The following is a 22,750-nucleotide window of genomic DNA, read 5'->3' as shown; positions in this document are numbered from 1 at the left end:
CTAGGCAAGGGCCTTCATTTCCATGCTGTGTGCTGACTGGAACCCTCTCCTACAAGGAGTAAAAGAAGTTTATGAAGAAGTCCTCTAAACCAAGGATTCCATTCTTCTCTAACTTCACAGTGTTCCTTAAGCAAGCATAGTCCTTCATGAATCATATCTTTCAGATACTAAGTAAAGCAATTTCTCTTCTTTGTTCTTTCTTTTTTTTTTACCAGTCCCAGCATTTGAACTTGGGGGCTGGCACTGTCCTTGGGCTCTCTCAAATCTAGTGCTCTACCACTTCAGCCACAGAACCACTTCCAACCTTTTCTGTATATGTGGTACCAAGAAATCAAACGGAGTGCTTTGTGCATGCCTAGACAAACACTCTACCCACTAGGCCACACTTCCCTCCCCAAAGTAAAGCAACTTTTTGTGTGCTGGGCCTGGAGCTAGAATCCAGTAGCCAAGAACTTCCCTGAGTTTTGTGCTCAAGGCTGGTGTTCTTCCACATGAGCCACAGCTTCACTTCCAGACTTTGGGCTCTTCACTGGAAATGAAAGACTCATTGTCTCTCATGCTAGGCTGGCTTCCAACATCCATCCTCAGATTTCAGATAGCTGGGTGGCTAGCAGTGAGCTACCATTGATCAGGAATAAGGCAGTTTCTAACGTCTGTTTAGGCCATGGGATCCAAACGGGAGGAATCAAATGCATACATCATCAACTTGGGAAAGTAGAGTCAAGGGAGTGCAGGCAGTGATGCTAAGTTCAAGTGAAGAGGCCTTCCCCACATGGAGGGTAGCAGGTGGCAACAGACTCCATCCCATAATGAAGGATGTCCCTTCTGGGGACAGATGAGCACAGTACCCACAATGCAACATGACGTTAAAATTCCAAGAAGTTGCTCTGGGGACCTGAAGATAGCACTGCTACTCAGAGGCCAGGAGCACACTGATAAACCAGTGTCTGATCAGAGACCTCTTCAGTTCCCTTCCTTTTATGAACTGCATCTTGATTGGATCATCTCCACCTTCTACCACATTAATGCTTTCTTTAACACATGCTGAAATAATTATCCCAGAAATCATTTTACAATGTTTTTCTTCCCTCCTTTTATGAGGAATTAATATCCTAATTAAAAGCTATATCCATCCATTTACTCCTCTTAAAATTTCACTTTTAAATGTCTTACATGGTCTCTATACAATGCACTGCAGGGCAAAGGTCTTTCTACATAGAGCAAGGAGAAGGCAGCTGACAGCTGTGTAGGTATGAAGGCCACCTAAAAATTCTATTGGAAGTATTAATAGGACATAAAGAGACACCAAGCACATCTACTCAAGTGGATTTGAAAGCCTCCACACCCTAATGACAACACATTGAATTCTCATGATCTATGTTTCGGGGCTGCCTTCTGCTAGTGTGGACATGTGGCTTGTGAATTCCAAGTCCACATGGACTTTAAGCACTGGCATACATGGAAGAGTTAGGAGACATATTCTCAAACCAGACTTGTGTGTGGTGAGGGGAGGTGCTCCTGGCTGAGATGAGACTAAGGACCTGGGAATAGAGGGAGACCAGGAGTCCTTTCTATGATGCTTCCTGGTAAGAGGGAAGTGCACTCTGGTCCATGACCCTGAATGAGATTAGGGCCAAGGTGAGAGTGTGAGAGAGGCAGACTGCAGAGCAGGGCTGCGTGTGGGGAAAAGATGATGCTCCAGGGCTGCTCTCCCTGCTCCTGAGAGGCTGGGTGATGAGGAGGGTCAGCAGGGTCCCAGGACAGAGCCTTAAATCCCCTGGAGTCTGTGCTGTCAGAACAGAGAGGACACTTCGCAAGTGAATGAATGCAGTCAATTGCCTATAAATTAATACATTCATAGGCCTAATCTTAATTGTATAACACATCATTTTAAATTATGACACTAAGAAATATGTCTAGAGAACACTGAATAATCACCGAGCAGCTCTTCCTCATTCTTAGCCTGAGCATGATGAAGCTCAGGTCCCAGTCTGTGCCCTTGAGGACAAGCAGTGACCTGCTCACTGCAGAGGATTCTGGGAACCTGCTGGTACAGCACTGACCCTGCAACCCCTTCCCACCTCCCACAACTGGACATGGTGTGTGCACATGTCCCTTCAGGGATGCATGTCTGCAGGGTCCCTCTCCTATCCTCACCTGTCTCACCTGTCCTTAATCATTTCAGTACAACATGCCTGTGGAAATGTCAGCCTTGTCAGGTGTGATTACATTTTACAAAGTGAACATGAAATGGTCAAAAACTCTTATATCGGCAGTCATGATTTCCTCTAAAATCCAAGTCCTAGATTCCATGAAACCTGGCAGAGAGTGCCAGCTCCCAGCTCCTCTTTACAAGGGGAAACAAGTGCATCACTCTCTTTTCCAAGAATGACAGAGCTTGGTTTCTAAAAGCATATTGTTAATCTTCTTGCACATCACCCTCCACCTGGGCAGCAAGGAGGAAGGCTGGAGTCAAGATCCATATAAGTTGTGTTCATTCACGTCTAAGTGTGAGAACAAAAATCAATACTGACCAAGCAGGCTCTTCAGGGAATATAGATCTGTTCAGATAACCAATCAGGCAAATGCCTTCATTCACAAGGACACATTCATGCTCAATACATGCATACACTGGGGTTGGCACACGCCCCATCATTTCTTACCAATGTCAAAGCTACAGAATGGAGAGAAACAAGGTTAGAGACTTCATGTCCCAAAGTCAATTCCTAAAGCTGATCTTGCTCAGATAGAGTTGGTTTGAAGTTCGGCTTGTCTGCCATATGGAACTAAATTTGGTGGAACAAATGAGAATTATTTTTTCTATCAGAGTTCAGGAGGTTGAGGAAATCCAAGAGCTGAATGTCCTGTCTCACCTAATTTCTATGTCCTCATAGGCTTGGTGCCTGTTAGGAGGACTAGAGACAGAGCTTCTTCTAATGACAATGGAGGTATGGATTTTGCACTTCCCTATAATAACTCTCTTTTTAAATTTTTTTTTCGGGGGCATACACTGGAGTTGCCATTCAACAAAGTAGTTTATGAACATTCAATATCACCCCTTTCATCATTTTCACCCATCCGTCTCAATCCACTCCATTACTAAATTTTCTTCAGTTTGAGTATTGGAGCTACTTTTATTGCATTTCCCTCTCCCATCCTTTAATAAATTTTAATTTTTATTTTTGGGGTAATGTATAGAGATGTTACAGTTATATTCCAGGTAGTGGTGCATTACTTCTCACACACTGATACCCTTTCTCATGTTTTTGTCTCCATTTCCCTCCCACAACCTTTCCCCATCATCTTGTTTTCCCCCATTCCCTTTCTTATTTCAAATAACCAAATAAACATATATAAAATATACCAGATAACAACATCAGATACAGTAACAATATGAGATTTACCAAAAGGCAACAACAGAGAAGAGAAATAATACAGTACATTAAGAACAACAACAATCATACAAGATACAGCTCTTGTTTCCAAAACCTAGAGATCCTGTCATTTAGTCTCATCCTTTATGAGTTTATGTACCTAGATTTTGCACTATCATAATCCTCTGGTAGGAGAGTCCTAGGTGTGTACTAATTTATTACAATTGAGGAAATCAGTGAGCCTATGTTCCTTTGGATCTGGCTTACTTCACTTAATATGATTTTTTTTCCAATTCTTTCCATTTCCTTACAAATGGGGCAATGTCATTCTTTTTGATGGCAGCATAGAATTCCATTGTATATAAATACCACATCTTGTTGATCCAATCATCTTCTGAGCCCTCACCTCTCCTTTGTAACATTCATTTCTTCTGCCAGGTCACTTCTCTGTTTACATGCACACTGAGGAACAAAACTCCTTCCCTTGAGAATGGCTTTGGTGCCACAGAAAAGAAAAGGAAGAGAGGCAATGCCAGGCTTCTACTGTCTCAGAACCATCAATGGCAGAGGCTTTGCCCCAAAAATCCATCCTGCAAGGGGGCACTGCCTAACTGTGAGTTTTTGTTTTTTGATTAATACTCTGTTCAGGGTTCCAGTGGACATTGCTCGTGGCAGCAGACATATTTCTCTTATTTCCCTGGTATTTCACCATTGTACCTCTCTGTGTATGCAATGTGAGGTGTCTGATACTACATCCTGTAAGATAATAGAAACCAGATTTTACTAATCCTTCTTCCTCCCACCTCTTCTGCCATTTTCAATACAGTTCCCTTAGCATATATTACTTTTCCAAAAGAGCTTCATTATTAAAGTTTCATACATAAATACAATTTATTTGCCCATGTTTACCACTTCAGATTTCATTAACCTCCTATCCACTTTCTATGATTTCTATTCTGATTGCATTCATATACTTTACTCCAGTTACATCGACTCCATCACCTTCTCTTTCCTATCCCCCTCCTACTGGATTCCATCCCCAAATACAAACATAGTCCCTCTTTAAACTCATCTCAGTCACTAGGTCCATCAGCACCTGTCTCATATTCTCTCTCTCTCTCTCTCTCTCTCTCTCTCTCTCTCTCTCTCTCTCTCTCTGTCTATCTCTCTCTTTCTCTCTCTTACTCTCCTTCTCCCTCACTCAAACATCCTACATGCACACACTCTATTACAGAGCTATAATAATCAAAACAGCTTGGTACTGGCAAAAGAACAGGCATGAAGACAAATGGAACAGAACTGAGGACTCCGATATTAAAACACAGACCTATGGCCACCTAATCTTTGGCAAGGGAGCCAAAAAAACAGAATGGAAGAAAGACAGCCTCTTCAACAATTAGTGCTGGCAGAACTGGTGAAGCACCTGCAAAAAACTAAAGTTGGATCCTTCTTTGTCACCCTGCACTAGAATGAACTCCAAATGGATCAAAGACCTCTAGGTAAAAGCCGACACACTGAAAACTTTACAAGAAGGAATAGGAGACACACTAGGCCTCCTTGGCACAGGTCGAAACTTTCTTAATAAGGACCAAGAATCACAACAAATCAGAGAAAGGCTGGATAAGTGGGACTGCATTAAACTGCAGAGCTTCTGTATGGCAAAGGACATAGCCAGTAAATAAACTAGAAAGCCTACAAAGTGGGAGAAGATCTTCACTAACCATACAATGGACAAAGGCCTCATATCCGAAATATATCAACAGATAAAAAATTGAATCACTCCAAAACTAATCTACAAAGTAACAACCATCCAATTAAAAGATTGGCCAAAATATAGTTAGTATGAAGCTAATTGAAAGGACCTCCAGGATATTGAAACAAAAACCATATAACGAATGATTGTTGTCCTTAATGTACTATGTTGTCTCTCATCTCCTTTGCTGTCCCTTGGTTATCTCATATTGTTATAGTATCTCACTTTGTTATCTGATATATTGAATTTATTTGTATTTGGTTATTTGAAATTTGATAAGGAAGGGGGCAAAACCAAGACGGGTGGGGGGTGTAGGGGGGAAGGGAAATGGGTACTAAGACATGTGAAAGGGTATCAATGTATGTGAATTAATGCACCTTCTATCTGGCAAATATCATGTAACCCTTTTACTAATTACAATAAAAAATGCAAAAAAAAGATTGGCCAAAGACTTAAAGAGAGTCTTCTCTGAAGAAGAAATAAGAATGGCCTATAGACACATGAAGAAATGCTCAACATCTCTGATCATAAAAGAAATGCAAATCAAAACAACTCTAAGATTCCACATTACTCCAGTTGGAATGGCCAGGATCAAGAAAACTAATAACCACAGATGCTGGAGGGGATGTGGCTAGGAGGGATCACTACTACACTGTTGGAGGGAGTGCAAACTCCTTAAACCACTTTGGAAAGCAGTATGGCAGTTCCTCAAAAGACTAAACATAGACTTCCCCTATGACCCAGCAATTCCACAACTTGGCATTTATCCAACCTTCCAGAAACAAGGACATACTAAATCTACTAGCACAACAATGTTCATTGCAGCCCTATTTACCACAGCAAAGATATGGAACCAACCCCGATGTCCCTCAGTTGATGAGTGGATCAACAACGTGTAGTATTTATCCACAATGGAATTCTATGCTGCTGTTAGAAAAAAAATAACATTGCCCCATTTGTAAGGAAATGGAAAGACTTAAAAAGGTCATATAAGTGAAGTAAGGCAGACTCAAAGGAACATAGGTCCAATAGTCTCCCTCATTTATCATAATCAGTAGAAATTTGGGCTCTTGTAGCAGAGATTTGCAAAAGAGCAAAATCTAGATACATAAAGCCAAACAGTATGACACTAAATGAAATGACCTCTAGGATATAGAAACAAAAGGCATATAATGAGTGATTTTTGTCCTTAGTGTCCTATGTTATCTCTCATTTCTTTTGCTGTCCATTGGCTATCTCATATTTTTACAGTATTTCACTTTGTTATCTGATATATTGGATATACGCATATTTGGTTATTTGAAATTTGATAGGAAAGGGGGGAAAACAAGATGAGGGTGGGGGTGGGGGGAGAAAATAGTACCAAGACATGAGAAAGGGTATCAATGTATGTGAAGTAATGCACTTTTTATCTGGCAAATCTAATGTAACCCTTCTATTAATTACAATAAAAATATGAAAAAAAGAAAATGATTGTTTTTTTAATTGAAGTGTTTTAAATGAGATTTCTTAAGGACATTTAGCACTACATTTTTATTTTTAAATGCATTGAATAGAGTTTATCCATTTTAACTCTGGATAAATTGTAAGAATTTAAAACTAAGTGGTCATGTGGTTGTTGGCTTCTCCCTCAGGATCATGCTCCTTTGAATGTACCCTCATCCTGTAGAGGTATACATGCTCACTAAAGAAAGAAAGCAATAGTAGAGGAGAAAGGAGTGTCTTCACATTACCAATATTATACTACTGAATACAGATCACTAAAGCTAAATCATAAGTGCTAATCCAAAAAGCATGTGTATAGTTTCCACAAATTACGCTTCAATTATTATTCTTACACTGTACAAACAAACTAGAGAAAGTTCATCTGAACTTAGCAGTCACCTCTTCAAAGATCAGGTCTCACTGGTCCATGCTCCTAAAGGTTTTGCTATAATTTCTTCCTCTGACACTGAAGGAACGATTTTACAACTAGGCAAGGCAATCAGGTAGATTCCTATTCAAAATTATAGCACTGCGAGTGCAGTTGAGTCCAATGAGCAGACAGTATTGCATTCTTTCATGCTCAGAAATAATTCTGAAGATAGTCAGTTAAAATTATGTTCCTAGCTTACTGCCATTGAAACACACTGGAATCCCAGAGAACATGGTGAAATCCATTCATGATGAGCCACAGAGAATGGTCTGGCATCTACAAAAATCAGTTCAATTAACTGTTTCCATCATTGTGCAGAGCTCTGCCTAGGCCTGCAGGAGGTAGAGGACAGTTCTCCCTGGATAGCAGGCTGGGGAGTAGAGTCTAGGTCCTTCCACCATCTCCACTGATCCTCAAATAATAAGAGGGAAGCTCATGGCTCTGCACAACTACTGGGTGACTTATTATTTCCCATCAGTCACTTATTTACTACCAAATAAGAATGGGTGGGTATTATTTTATGTCACACAGCAGAACATTTAATTTGAGAAAGAATGGAGATTTTCCAAGGCAAAAGGAAACTCTAGAATTTGCTTATCTTATCCTCACTGTTTTTGGTCAGACACGTTTCACAGAAGTACAAGTTAATGCTGCTTTGGGAATTTTCCTCAGTCTAACAGGTAGAATCTACAAATGCTGATCCTAGAGGACAAGATATCATTGCCTGTCACTGGCACATGACACATGAGCAGGCAGCAGTAGGACCCAGAGAACATACCTTCAGACTTTGTCTTCACTTGGGCAGAAGTAAGTGGGTATCTTAATTCTGGTCTCTCCAGCCTATGATCAAACTCTCACGTTGTTGGCTGTCTCATGAGCTACATCTTCAATCCCTTTCCATAAAATTCTCAGGTGAAATTAGTCTGAAACTTTGTCACAGTCCTGGCATAGACCCCAGGATAAACTCATTTAATGATCCTATCATTGGTTTTAAAATCACTCACTTTAAAAATCAATATTCCTTTTCTTTTGGTGTGTGAATTCAGGTAATGCTATAATTCTCAATCCTTAGAGCTATAATCTGTGTCCCTTATTAAGTCAGGAGGGAATATTAAGTATTATTGAACTTGATCATGAAAAGAACAACTGTAATATAAAAACTTAAATCTTCTCTTTGTAAAGAAAGCATTCAAGTGACTTTCTAAGCCGGAATGCCTGTGAGAACACTGTGAGAATGTGAGAGGGGGAGTAGCTGGGGCAGCCCAGCCTCTCACTTCTGCTTCCATGGGAGTTTTTTGTTATGACTTGTATCACTGTGTGTGGGAAATTGTTATATTGTTGACAGTAATAAGTGGCTGCATCTTCAGGCTGCAGGCTGCTGATGGTGAGAGTGAATTCTGTCCCAAATGCACTGCCACTGAATCTGGATGGGACCCCATCTGCCAAACTATCTGCAGCAAAGATCAGGAGTTTAGGAGCTTTCCCTGGATGCTGCTGGCACCAGGGTAAACCATATCCAATGTCCTCACTGGCCCTGCAAGTGATGGTTACTCTGTCTCTGAGGGTTGCAGCCAGGGAAGATGGAGACTGGGTCATCTGAATGTCACACCTGACTCTTGTGTGGAAACATGAATACAAATATCCACATTATTAATCAATTTTTAAGAAGATTTCCCTAAAGAATAAAGCATCATGGATCACATTTAGCTGGGTTAATTCCCAGTGTTGTCCCTTTCCTTACCTAGAATCCAGAGCAGCAGGAAACCAGGAGCTGAGCAGGGGTCCTCATGTCCATGCTGGGTACTGACTGGACTGACTGCTGCACAGGGGGAGCAGCAGCCAATGAAGAAGTGCTGAGGGCAGTGGGTTGTGCTGTTGGCCATGCAAATCAGCAGCCTCTGGGCAGAATAAGCACAGAGGTCCAGCTGCCTCATTTCAGTGATTGCACCCATTCTGAATCTCAGGGGACCTAGATCATCAGCATGATATGTTGAGGACACAGAACAGAATCACCAAGTTGCTTTCCTGTGGGTTGATCAGGTCAATGATCCCTGTGAAATTCCAAGTTCTTCTTTATCTGAGACCACAGTTGTCCAATGGATTCCTATTTCTAGACATTTACAGAAAGCATTCACAAAACCCAAATTTGACACATGGATTTATTAAACAAAGCAAAGGGACTTGAAATTGCTCTGACTCACTGATAATCCTTATGTAGCCACATGCCAGCAATACAGATTCATAATAAAATGATTAGATATGAGATAAGAAAGTGTAATTGTTGCTTTGAAAAGCAACACTGTATTCAACTATTCAGCCTTAAATTCTCCTTCATTTTTGTGTGTTTTTATCTCAGATGACCAAAAAATCAAGTCCTTTCAGAGATTTTCTCCTTTTATGTCTGAATAATCATTTTTTTCCAGCTTACCATTGTGTTTAATTTCAAAGGTCCGTGCCTGAGGTCTTCATATTATTCCTTCTGAGTTTTAAACATCTTTACTTCAGCTACTGTGTTCAGAAGCAGAGATTCTCCTGAAAAGAAGATAAACTCAGGGTATCTGGAACCTATATTGTTGCCTACACATAAATATCTCTTTCATTTGGTGGTCTCTTCCAGTTATTATGAGAATGCCTCTCTTCTGAGTTTAAGATAATGGGACTGTGGGATTGTAAAGTAGTTCAGCCACTCTGAAAAGCAGTGTGGAGGTTTCTTAAAGAACTGAAAATTGACCTTTCCTATGATCCTGCCATACCACTTCTGGGCATCTGCCCTGAACAGCATAACCCAAAATATGATAAGGACACCTGCTCAGCTATGTTTATCTCTGCACTATTCACAATAGCCAGGCGATGGAAACAATCTAGATGCCCTACTGCAGATGAATGTATACAGACAATGGAATTCTACATAGCCAACAGACAAGATAAAATAATGGCATTTGTAGGGAAGTGGATGAATCTAGAGTGAATCATGTTGTGTGAGACAAGTCAAGACCAAAGGAACAGAAGGCGCATGGTATCCTTAATATGTGGATATTAGATCCTAACAGTACAAGAGCGAGGATTCAATATTTGCATACCCAATGCTAAGGACATGGTATTGGAAATATAAACACAGCTACATAGACATAAAAAACCTATGACTCTACAGATAAAATGTTTTATTTCATAAATTATTATGTATCTATGATATACAAACACTTAGCCTAATTTTGATTATGTTCTAAAAACTAAGTGCTAGTGATTGTATATAGATTCCCCTCTTGAACACTTGTTTGTTAAACATGTTATTTGAAATATGATGAAAAAATCATTGTTAATAAATCCTTTAATACAAATATCAAAAAAAGATAATGGGACCAATAAATGTGAGGAGACCCATCAAATGGAAATTTATGTTGAAATTTCAGAATCTACAGTCTTGGAGCCTGCCACACATGGAAATGTCATCTATATTGGGAGGAGGTTACATGGGGCTTAGAAACAAGAATAAGGAGAGCTGATTTTCCATGTAAGAGAGAAATAGCATTGTGGACTCCAGTGAAGAGGCTGAGATCGAGAGGCACAAGAGGACATCCATATGTGTGGCATTTTCCTGTGTTATTCTTAGGATCCAGGATGTCACAACTGTATGGGAAGCAAAGTTATCGCAACTTATTAGAGTTATCAGAGTCTCAGGAGTATGTGAACAAACATGGGGAGGAGCTGATATGACAGTGTGAGGGAATTTCCCATCATCCAGTAGAGCTGTTAATCATATGGCTAAATTCATGAGGCATAATTAGAGTCAGTATTCCTATTCTTGAGGTAAAGAAATGTAACCTAATTAGATGAAAATTTTTTGCCTAACTTTAGCAACATATTTCATAGACACAATACAGGATGTGTAGTGGGGAAAATAAAATACGAGAAAATATTGTCTAAGATTTTATTTAGTAATAACATATTTTTGTGGAGGTAAGTAGAAAAACATAAATTCACATATATATGTATGTGTGCATGCACGCATGTATATATACATAAGTATATATGAATATGATTATATACACATATGAATAGATTAATAAGTACACAATGGATAATTATTCCTAGCCTACAAGTAAGGAAGCTCTAGTTCCAACAACAGACAGCACCATTACTAATGGACTTCTTAGCTATTGACTCATAAAACACCAGTAAGCCTTAGAGAAATAATTTTTTCTTTATCAAAAATAGGAAAATAACATGATCTGTTTGGGAATATTTTGTACCACAGACTAAGAATTCCTCATGGATGAGATAAAAGAAAGAATGAGGGTAAATCAACTAACAAGGAATGCCCACTGGCAAATTTTGAGAGATTTTGAATATTAAATGAAAAACTAATATCCCCCACTCAGTAAATTATAAATCCTCGGCTTTTATATTATTGTATTTCACTACAGTAGAAAGATTGCCCTGTTTTATTGAAATATTTGTTCAACTCTTCTCTTTTTCTCTCTCCCTCTTCCTTTTTAATATGTATATGCATTTGTTTCTGTTCTTCATAGTTACCTATAAACTTGTGAGGCTTGGAGATTTTTTTTTGTTTCTTTTGGATTACAATTTTTCTATTAATCCCTCAATAACACTGACTCTTCCCCTATTGTCGATTGGAATCTTCAACGTTCTGAGTAGTTTTCAGTGAAGTTATGTGGTTTTCCATTCTCAGATTGCCTTGTAGCCTTTTTCATATTTCTATTGACATCTTATTTGTTCCATTACTTTCTTCATATATTCATTTTTAGTTCTTTGAATGGAGATAATATACTTCAATAATGTCTAAAAATGATCTGGGAGCATGGCCTAGAGGTAGAGTGCTTCCTGGGTTCAATTCCTTGGTACCACATAAATAGAAAAATCTGGAAGTGGATCTGTGGCACAGGTGGTAGAGATCGAGTCTTGAGAAAGCCTAAGGACAGTGCTCAGCCCCTGAGTTCAAGCACCAAGACTGGAAAAAATGTCTAAAAATTATTAACTATAATCCATAATAACTACTTTGAAATCTATTTTCTATTTAGAATGTGAATAAAGATGACATTGGTCTTTTTTAAACTCTTTATTGTGATCACTGTTTGAATCTCTAATGGCTTCCCTCTATCTACATAGCAAGACATGCAACAGCAATGGGTCAGATTTCTTACACACAGCAAGTGTGTCCTGCTTCTTCCAGTTCAGCCTGGTGTGTGGATGGAGAAGGCAAGGTGCATCCAGGTCACCTCCCATCCCTTGGCTCAAGACCCCTCTTGGATCTTTGTCACTCACATGGGAAGTGAGGGTTCAGAGAAGAGCTCAGCATGTGCAGCATTCCATCATTTCTAGGAAAACTTGGTGAGCCCCAGGTGTTTAACATTTTGCTCCACCATGGCCAACACTTGCACTAGCAAAGCTGTGTGCTTTTCTTGCTCAGTTCTTGTGGACAACTTCACATTTACCTGAAACTTTAAAGGATCTCAATGAACTCCAAACAGCAATTCTCATTCCTCTTATTTGACAACAGGTGCTAGACTTCACTGCCATCCACTTGGTGGTAGCACAGCTGTTCTTACAAATGAACTGGGATGAAGAGAACACACTTAAGTAAAAGCTCCACTCTTCCTCTTCTTCCTCCAAGCTCTATGTTTCTATGTATTTGTATGTCTCAATGTTTCTATGTATTTGGAAATTTGGAAAACTGAAGCCCTTCTTTTCATAATTTTATTGGTAAATTACTATCTGTGCTCCTTTGTATCTTATTTCTGCAAAGAGGATAAGCAAACTCTTTGAGGAACTGTAACTAGAAGAATTGTTTAAGCTAAACTCAAATGAGAGTCATTCAGGAGCAGAGAGGATGCAAACTAACACAGGTAATTTCCCAAAAAGCTATGGCTTCAACCCTGTATGCAGAAGTTATATAAGTGTATAGCCCCAAAGATATGTTGAAATCAAGGGAAATGTAGCCGTGAGAACCACATATCCTCCCCAGAAGGCCAGGCCTGGAAGGAGTTTATACTCAGGCTTGCAAAATGATGGAGGTACCTACTGTTGAGAATGCAAGAGAAGAAATCACCATAAATTCCCACAAATGTATGTATGTATGAATGTATCTTAGTTTGTTTTTTGTTTGTTTGTTTGTTTGTGGGGTTTTTTTGGTGGGTCATGGGGCTAGAACTCGGCCTGGCCACTGTCCCTGAGCTCTTCAGCTCTAAGCTACCACCCAAGCCCTGGAGCCAAGCTCCACTTCCCATTTTCTAGAGGTTAATTAGAGTCTCAGATACCTTTTAGGCTCAGGCTACCTTTGATCCTCAGATCTCAGCCACCTGGGTAGCTAGGATTACAGGAGTGAGCCACCATGCTCTGCTGTATGTATCTTTGTATGCATATGTATGTTTATATGAATGTATGCATGTACACATGTTTATATGAATGTATATATGTAAACATATACACATATATGTGAATGGATGAATAGCTACACAAGTGGGTAATTCTTCCTAGTATGTTAGTAATGAAGCTCTAGGTAGTTCCAACAACAGATTGCACCATTATTAATAGACTTCCCAGCTATTTTTTAATAAATGAATCCTGAATCCTAAAAGAAATAAATGGCTCTTTATCAAAAATAAGAAAAGAGCACAATTTATTTGAGATACTTGGTACCACAAACGAAGAATTCCTTGGAGATGAGGTAAATGAAAGAGTGAGAAGAAATTGGCTAACACTGAAAACCCACTACACGATTTTGAGAAAATTTAAATCTTGAGTTAATACTAATACACTCCACTAAGTAAATTATAAATCCTTGGGTTTTGAATGATATTTTGATAAGGGAAAGGATATTCATATACTGTCACAAACTTTTCCACATATTCTGACAATTCCAAAGGAAAAAGAACAACCAAATAACACACAAATCCATCAACCATCGACTTAATCTACAACAGAAATGAAGATCATCAGTAAAGGTGATTCAGACACCATAAAAAGAACACAACAACACTTGTGGACTTTGCTCACATCTAATAATTCTATCCAGCGACAGGAAATTCTTTGTTTGGGGATTCTTACTTCTTATCTAGAGGTAAGACTTAGTGTTTTTCTTTGTTAATCAGAATTAGACATGTACTTTGAAATTTGATAGGGAAGGGGGGAAAACGAAGACGGGTGGGGGGTGTGGGGGGGGGAGGGAAACGGGTACCAAAACATGTGAAAGGGTATCAATGTATGTGAATTAACGCACCTTCTATCTGGCAAATATCATGTAACCCTTTTACTAATTACAATAAAAAAGAAAAAAAAAGAATTAGACATGTACAGTATAAAGGACTGAAATTTCCTTGTAAGGAAGATAGGCTCCATATCCAATCCTAAACAGCTCCCAACACTCCTTTAGGCATCAGCCATGTGTACTTGAACATGAACATGAATATCGAGGCAAGTACTTCTCTGCTGGCATTTTCCTTTGTATTTTGAAACCGTTTATGAGGCCTTCGGTTTCTTTGGTTCAGTTTTCTGTCTATGCATGCTCACTTGCAGTAATTTTGAATTATTCTTCTTGGCTTTATTGCTGGTACATCTGAATGACATAATTTGTCCTCATTTGTGTTTATGAGTCTGATTTTTAATTTTTATTTTAAAATATTGTGTCATTGTTTGGCCTAGAGTTTGGCCTAGTGGTAGAGTGCTTGCCTAACATGCACGAAGAGCTGGGTTCAATTCCTTGGTACCACAGACATAGAAAAAGAGCCGGAAGTGGTGCTGAGGCACAAGTGGTAGAGCTCTAGCCTTGAGAAAGTCCAAGGACAGTGCTCAAGCCCTGAGCTCAAGCCCAGGACTGGCAATATATATATATATATATATATATATATATATATATATATATTGCCATATTGCGTCATTATATATATAGAGTTAGCAACTCTCTTTGGTTTTTCTGATAGTATTTAAATACTATGTTACAATCATTCGACCTTTGTTTATAATGACCTAAATTTAGTCGATGTCTCCATTATCTGTTGTCTGAATAGAGTGATATTCTTTTATTCAGGTTTAGCCCATTCACATCTTATTTGAACATTTTATCTATAATTTGAGCAACGAGGAATCTGCCTGTATTTTATTGATTTTCTTAGATCTCATTTTACTGTGTTTCACTACACTTGAAAAGATTTCATAATTTTGTTGAAATATATTTTAGCTCGTCCCTGTGTGTCTGTGTACTCCCTCTCTTCTCTCACTTTCTCTCTCTCTTCCTTTATAGTATGTATATAGATATATAGATAGATAGATGATAGATAGATAGATAGATGTTTGTTTCTGTTCTTCATATTTAACTGTGAATCTCTGAAATTGGATGATTTTCATTATTTTTTAGGTTACACATTTTCCATTGATCTTTTAATAACACTGATTCTTCTCCTCTGGTCACTTGGAATCTTCACCTATCTGTGAGGTTTCTGTGTTCTATATAGGGCAAAGATTGCCATTTGATCTCTTGCACATCTCTATTGAAACCTTATTTATTCCATAAATTCATTTGTAATTCTTTAATCAGAGATCATAGGCTTCAATAATATCTAAAAATTCTTTAGATCTACAACCTATAAAGTAACTATTTTGAAATCTATTCCTATTTTGTATTGGATACAGATGTCTTTGATCTTCTTAAAACATTTTCTTTCAATTCATTGTTTAAATCTCCTGGCTACCCTCTATATACATTATGTGACAAGCAACAACAATGGGTCACATTTCTTACACACTGCAAGTCCACCATGCTTCTCCTAGTTCACACACCCCAGTGTGTGGATTGAGAGTGCATTCAAAGTGCACTCCCATCCTATCACTCAAGGTTGCTTTGGGTCTCTGTCATTTACACATGGAAAAGGATTAAGAGAAAATCTCAGCAGAAACACAGTTCCATCATTTCCAGGAATCTTCAAGGCATCTTGACTCTTCTTCTCACACTTGCACTAGCAAAGCTGTGGGCTTTTCCTGATCAGTTTTTGTGGATGACTTTACATTTACTTGAAACCTTAAAAAATCTCAATGTGCTCCACAAGGAATTCTCATTCCTCTTATTTGACAACAGGTGTTAGACTTCACTGCCATCCACTCAGTGGGAGCACAGCAGTTCTTACAAATGGCCGGGATGAAGAGAACACACTTAAATAACAGCTCTACTCTTCCTGTTCTTCCTCCATGTTCTAGGGCTATCTCCACAAGAAACAATTCTCAATGTTTCTATCCTATTGGAAATTTAGAAAACTGAAATCATTCTTTTTCTATTTTTATTTGCAAATTTCTTCCTTGCCTCCTTTGCTGCTTGTTTCTACAAAGAGGTTGAGTAAATTCTTTGAGACACCATAACTAGGAGAATTCTTCAAACTAAATTTAATAGCAAGCAACTCAAGAAGGGAGATAATGTAGACGAAGAGGTAATTTCCCAATAAGCTATGACTTCAATCCTGTGTGCAGGAGTTATGGAACGATATAACCCTCAAAGGATATTGAAATCTCGTGCTTTGTTTTATTTTGCTCAGGGAATTGCAACCATAAGAATTCTAATGTATGACTAAATGTTTATGCATTTTATACACCATGGAGTGTGTGTGTGTGTGTGTGTGTGTGTGTGTGTGTGTGTGCATGTGTGTGTGTGTCCTGGGGCTTGAAATCATGGCCCCAGCTATGACCTTGATCCACAGTTCCATTTCTGGCCCCTTATTTGGAAAAAAAATCTCTTGGATTTTCTTTTCTGGGTGAGTTTGAACAATAATCATCATATCTCAGCCTTCTGATTAGCTATAATACAGGCATGATGATTAGTGTTGGCCTGTTGTCCATTCATAAGTCTTACAGAACTCCAGAATTTGAGTCTGTACCTCTAAACACAGGGCAAATGTAGCTGAAGAAACCTCAGACCCTCTCCAAATATCAGGCATGGATGGGGTTCATACTCATGCCTGCAACATAATGGAGACACTGAATGTCCTGCTGGACAGTTGTCCTCAACTACACAACATGAGTGAGAAATGTGGTTTACATAGAAATGCTTTTCAATGGCTTGAAGAGTATAAATCCTATCTGTACCCATTATACTCATCTCCTGAATACAACATCCTACACAGCCAGACAGACCTCCCTGGTTAACATGCTGCTGTACACATTCACAGTCGGTAGATCTGAGGTGATCTTGTAATTTTGAATTTGTAACACACGCTAAGGGATCCTGCACATGATTCTGAATTCTGAACAAATTCTAAGTAGTAAAGAAAATAATAGTACATCCATGTTTACTTGTGTTGCTTTCTATGTGACAACAAGTAGTCTGTTTGGCAAGTATCACTAACATATCTCATGCGAATACTGCATTTTCCATTGACTGAGACTTACTGAAACTCTTGCTATGGGCAATGTCTTTCTGGATATAATCTCAGACTTGGGCCATGGCCTCACTGGGTCATCAGCTGTGAATTCCTCTCATCACATTCTAGTCAGGAAGGGCATTTCCCATCCCTCCCTGTCCTCTCTGCTTTCTAGTGGATATTCTGAATGGGATGAGATCTCTTCAAATCTCAAATGACATGAGAAGACCTAAAAGACTCAATCCTATGCAGGGGGAAAGAGATGAAAGAAATTTGATGAGATAAAAGATGGAGAAATTTAGAACTTAATACACATTTAAAAATTTTAATTCTACTTTTATTATCTGTGGACTTGTGCAAAACAGTTAACATTAAATGTGTCAGTTTGTAAATACAATGCATCATAATCACAGTCAAGTTTTTCATCTTTCTATCCTGTCCTCCATCCAACTCCTTTCTTCCACACACATTCCCATGTATAATTATACATATTAAGTTATTAAATATGAAATTATGACTATATATGTATATGAAAGACACTTTTCATTTTACTCTTGTAAATACTATGGCAATATGGGTAACTATTTTTGTGTACCTTTTATATAGTCCCATAAATTTCCTAAATATGATCTATTTACTCATATATATTCATGGGTTTGTAAAATTTTTATGTTTATTTAACTAGGCCAGAAGCCTAAGGTGCCTTGACCACCTGAACTCTGAATAACTATCTGAGATTACATTGATCCTACTGTTATAGAAAAATGATGTCCAATTATCCTAAAACAAAGTAAAAATTTACATTACTTCTATTTCCCTCAATCTATTGTTAAATCATTATTCTTTCTACTTTCAAGAGATGAGACAAACAATGGTATTGAGAAATGATCACCAATTTGACATTCAGCATCAAATTGAAATTAATTTTCCAATCATTCAATTAAAATTTTCCATGTGTGGTTAACATGTCAGTTGAAGTAAATTTTTCAGAGATCTCCTTTGCTTAACAACAAAAATTCCCTAACTACAAGAGATTGATTCATGTTTAAGGTGATGAAGCTTCTTGTTAATTACATTGCCTACCTCATTGCAAAAGATGTGCACATATACAAACATCATATTGTATTTCAAATACAATTTTAACATTGCAACAACAGTTCTTTTCTAAGGATTCCAGCAACTGTTTTTCTATACCAATGATTATTTCAAAAAATCTTTTCCACAGTTATACAGCCTTGCTATTAAAAACCAGAATTGACATATCAAAAATGATGTCTTCTTTGTTGAGTGATAGGAATTAATAGCACAACTAGGACCACACCTGAGCACAGTAGAGATGGGTGTTTCATAGAAGTAAGAAGAGGTGTGTGCTGCTTGAGAAGAGCAGGAGAACAGAGAGATATGATATGCAGAAGCCTCCAGGACTTGTGTCTCAACACTTTCCAGTGACCTTAAAATTCTGGCTGTACCTGAAAAATTGTGTGAGCAGTTGGAGGCAGCAGGAGGAGCAGCTGTGCAGCCCAGACTCTCACTTCTGCTTCCCTGGGAGGTTTATGTTATGACTTGTGTCGCTGTGGGAGGATAATCATAGCCTTGTTGACAGTAATAAGTGGCCACATCTTCAGGCTGCAGGCTGCTGATGGTGAGAGTGAATTCTGTGCCAAATCCACTACCACTGAACCTGGATGGGACCCCATCTGCCAAACTATCCGCATTATAGATCAGGAGTTTAGGGGCTTTCTCTGGTGTCTGCTGATACCACGCTAAACCGTTATAAATATTTACACTGGCCCTGCAAGTGATGGTGGCTGTGCCTCCTAGAGACAAGAACAGTGACGATGGTGACTGAGTCATCTGGATGTCACATCTGACTCCTGTGTAGAAAATTGAATACAAATATCCACATTATTAATCAAGTTTTAAGAAGGTTTCCCTAAGAAATAAAGCATCATGGATCATATATAGCTGGGTTAATTCACAGTGTTGCCCTTTTCCTTACCTGAGAGGCAGAGCAGCAGGAGCCCTAGGAGCTGAGCAGGGGTCCTCCTGTCCATACTGGGTGCTGACTGAACTGACTGCAGCATAGGGGGAGCAGCAGCCTATGAAGAAGTGCTGAGGGCAGTGGGCTGTGCGGTTGGCGATGCAAATCAGCAGACTCTGGGCAAGATAAGCACAGAGGTCCAGCTCCCTCATCTCAGTGACTGAACCCATTCTGAGTCTCAGGGGACCTAGATCATCAACAGGATATGTTGAGGACACAGAAGAGAATCACCAAATTTCCTTCCTGTGGGTTGATCAGGTCAATGATCCCTTTGGGGATCAAAGCTTCCTCATTTTATTTCATTATCTGAAACGAGACTTGTCCACTGGAGTGTTAATCCCAGATATTTACAGAAAGGATCCACAAAGCACTAATTTGGCACATGTCTTTAACAAACTAAACAAAAGGACTTAGAATTGCCCTGACTCACTGATAATCCTAATGCGGCCTATCAGCACCTGCATTCTTACCCCTCTCCTTGCATTCTTCTACCATCTTCTTTTGGCACTATCCTTCTATCTTGTAAGTACTCATTTCTGGTACTTATTTTGGTGTTCTTTGATTTTTTAAGAATTATACTATTTGCACCGTTCATGGAGTCTACTACACTTTAGTTAATTCCTTTGTAAAAAGTTTCTTGACTTGCACATTTATAGGTACATTCTACCTACCACTAAGGAAGGAAACCATGAAAACCTATGTTTCCCTGGGTCTGGCTTATTTCGCTTAATGCAATTTTTCCAGATCTTTCCATGTCCTTACAAATAGTACAAAATCATTCTTTCTTTTGGATAAGTAGAACTCCAGTCTGTGTTTGTGTGTTTGTGTGTGTGGTGTGTGTGTGTGTGTGTGTGTGTGTGTGTGTGTGTGTGTGTCATTTCCTTGATCCATTCAGGGACATCTAGGCAGATTCCATAGCTTGACTGTGGTAAATAATGACACAATGAAAATGGTTGTGTTGAAAGTTTTAATGTAGCTTTGTTTGTACTCTACTGGATAAATGCCCAGAAGTGGAATTACTGAGTCAATGGCTAGCTCTGTGTTTAGATTTTTGAGGAACCTCATTCTGCTTTCCAGAATGGTTGGAAAAGCATGCATTCCCAGGTAGAATGTAATAGAGTTCCCTGTTGGCTATATCCATGTCAGCATTTCTTTTTATTGGTTTTCCTGATATTGACCATTCTAACTAAAATAAAGTGGAGTCTCAGTGATATTTTGACAACGCTGCTAGAATTAGTCTCAACAATGCCACTGTTGATAGAGCCTGTGAAGAGTCCCTGCTTCCTGTGAATCCACTTTCAGGATGTGTCCTGCACTATGGCTTAGGGGTGGGAGGGGTCACAGCCCTGCATATAGGTATCAGAGACCTGGCCCCATGGCCTGCAGCACAGCCTGTGTTGACCACATTCTCATATTTGTCATTCAAGAATTTGTCTCCTTCCTGGCTACAGGGGCTGATTCTCCCTGTCCACACTTTTCTTCTGTCACCCATACTTGAACTCTCACTTTGTGGAACATTAAGAGCACTGTTTTCTCACAGAAGGTACTGCAGCCCTTCCCTTTACACGGGAAAGAAACTTATCTCAACTTAAATGAGGAGGAAACCAAATTCACTCAGAGCTTCCCTCATCAGTGCTCGGAAGTATATATAGTCCCTGAAGGACTAGTCATTTAGTTTTAATTCGCTTCTGGTTCTGGAGATCTTCACTGAGTGAGACAGCACAGTGTTGCACAACCATGCTGTGACTTGGAAATCAAAGTTCTGTCCAGCTGGGAGAAGTATTGTGTCCAGGTAGAGCAAATCTTTAGTATCTCACCAGGATTCAGTTTCTCCCCATCACGTGATGGAGACCTACTGTGTTGGAAACTCTAAGAGAAACAACAGAACCTGGAACCCGTAATACTGTCAGTAGAATCTAGAAGTAGATGCAAAACACTCTTAAATATTATTGATTCCCCCATGCCATGGTGTTTGAAAAAAAAAGTCACACAGGCTGGCAAGGTAGAGCTGTGAATATTGTGCGCATTCACGAGGGTTGAATCTCAAATTTCTGGGACCCATGGACACTCTGATAGCCCTTCACTACACTCTGCTGCCTTAAGTAGAGCCAGAGTCCCAGGACACAGAAGGCCAGTGACCAGTACACAAGAGCCAGTACGGTACCTGAGCAAGGTTTATCCAGCCAAGAGGTCATGGCAAAACTTTGCTAAGAGACTAATGATTAAAGCAGAGTTCCATTGTGTAATGGTTAGCGCTCTGGAGTCTGGATCCAGAGATTGATGGTTAGGCAGGGTTTGGGGAACAAACTGAGGAGAAGCTAAAGAAGGCACAACTGGGCTTCCAGCTTCTGAACAGAAAGCATAGAATATGAAACAGGTGGGGGCTAGGACCATGTGCTTGATGGATATGTTGTAAGATTCATTATTGGCAGCAGGCAGCTGTGTCACCTACCAAATGATTCTCCATGTACATCCCAGACAAGGGCACTGCAGTGGACAACATGCATTTGTTTGATGTGCAGAATAGGGTGAGTATTAGCCTAGACCATAACTTGTCAATCCAGAGTGCTGAACAGCCTTCAAGAATGCTTCCCAATACCACACTTTCGAAAAAGAAGGCACAGAAAGAGTACAAGATAGAACCTCATGATTTACATGAATGTTTTTACCAACTGAAAACAATAAAGCAATTAAAACTCATCAGGAAGCAGTGGGCTAAGCTCACTGAGGAAGGGAAGTACACTCCTCCACCTCACCACAAGGGCCAAGGGAGGAGAGGCCCTGATCAGGTTCTCTGTATTCCTGGGAAGACTGCTTGCTGGAAATTTCTTCCTGATACTGTATAGAATAAAGGATTGCTCCACTTAAAAAATACATTATAAAGTGATGAAAATCACAAAAGACATTTGGTTCTTATATTACTGATTGGCTCTAATACCACTTAGGAGACAAGAATATTTTTCAATAAACATCTCATGATTTATGTGAAGTTTCCTGGTCCTTGTACCCCATGATTATTCCCCTGATCTTTATAGATTGTTATGTACTGCTAATGTCACATACTCTTCCTCTCCACTGTGAGTCACTCTTAGAATGACCTCAATATCTTTCTCCTTGGGAGACAAAGACAATCTGCCCTGCTGGTCCCCAGAACAGCATCCCATGAGTGAAGCCTCCCCAAGCAGAGGGAGTTTTAGTTCAGGGCTGTATCACTGTGGTGCAGGAGCATGTGCATACTGAAAGCAGTAATAAACTCCAACATCCTCAGCTTCCATCCTACTAATTTTCAGTGTAAAATCTGTGCCT

At 39.3% G+C, this 22,750-nt stretch overlaps 1 pseudogene; it reads left to right on the top strand.

Moving 5' to 3' along the window:
* Positions 1 to 21,945: 21,945 nt before the first annotated feature.
* On the top strand, positions 21,946 to 22,290 carry LOC150060392 (NADH dehydrogenase [ubiquinone] iron-sulfur protein 5 pseudogene; annotated as a pseudogene).
* The last annotated feature ends 460 nt before the right edge of the window (positions 22,291 to 22,750 follow it).

The sequence above is a fragment of the Megascapheus bottae genome, chromosome 7, assembly GCF_031878675.1.
Source record: "Megascapheus bottae isolate mThoBot1 chromosome 7, mThoBot2.hap1, whole genome shotgun sequence".
NCBI classification, from domain to species: domain Eukaryota; kingdom Metazoa; phylum Chordata; class Mammalia; order Rodentia; family Geomyidae; genus Megascapheus; species Megascapheus bottae.
This window is presented reverse-complemented; position numbering and strand designations above follow the sequence as displayed.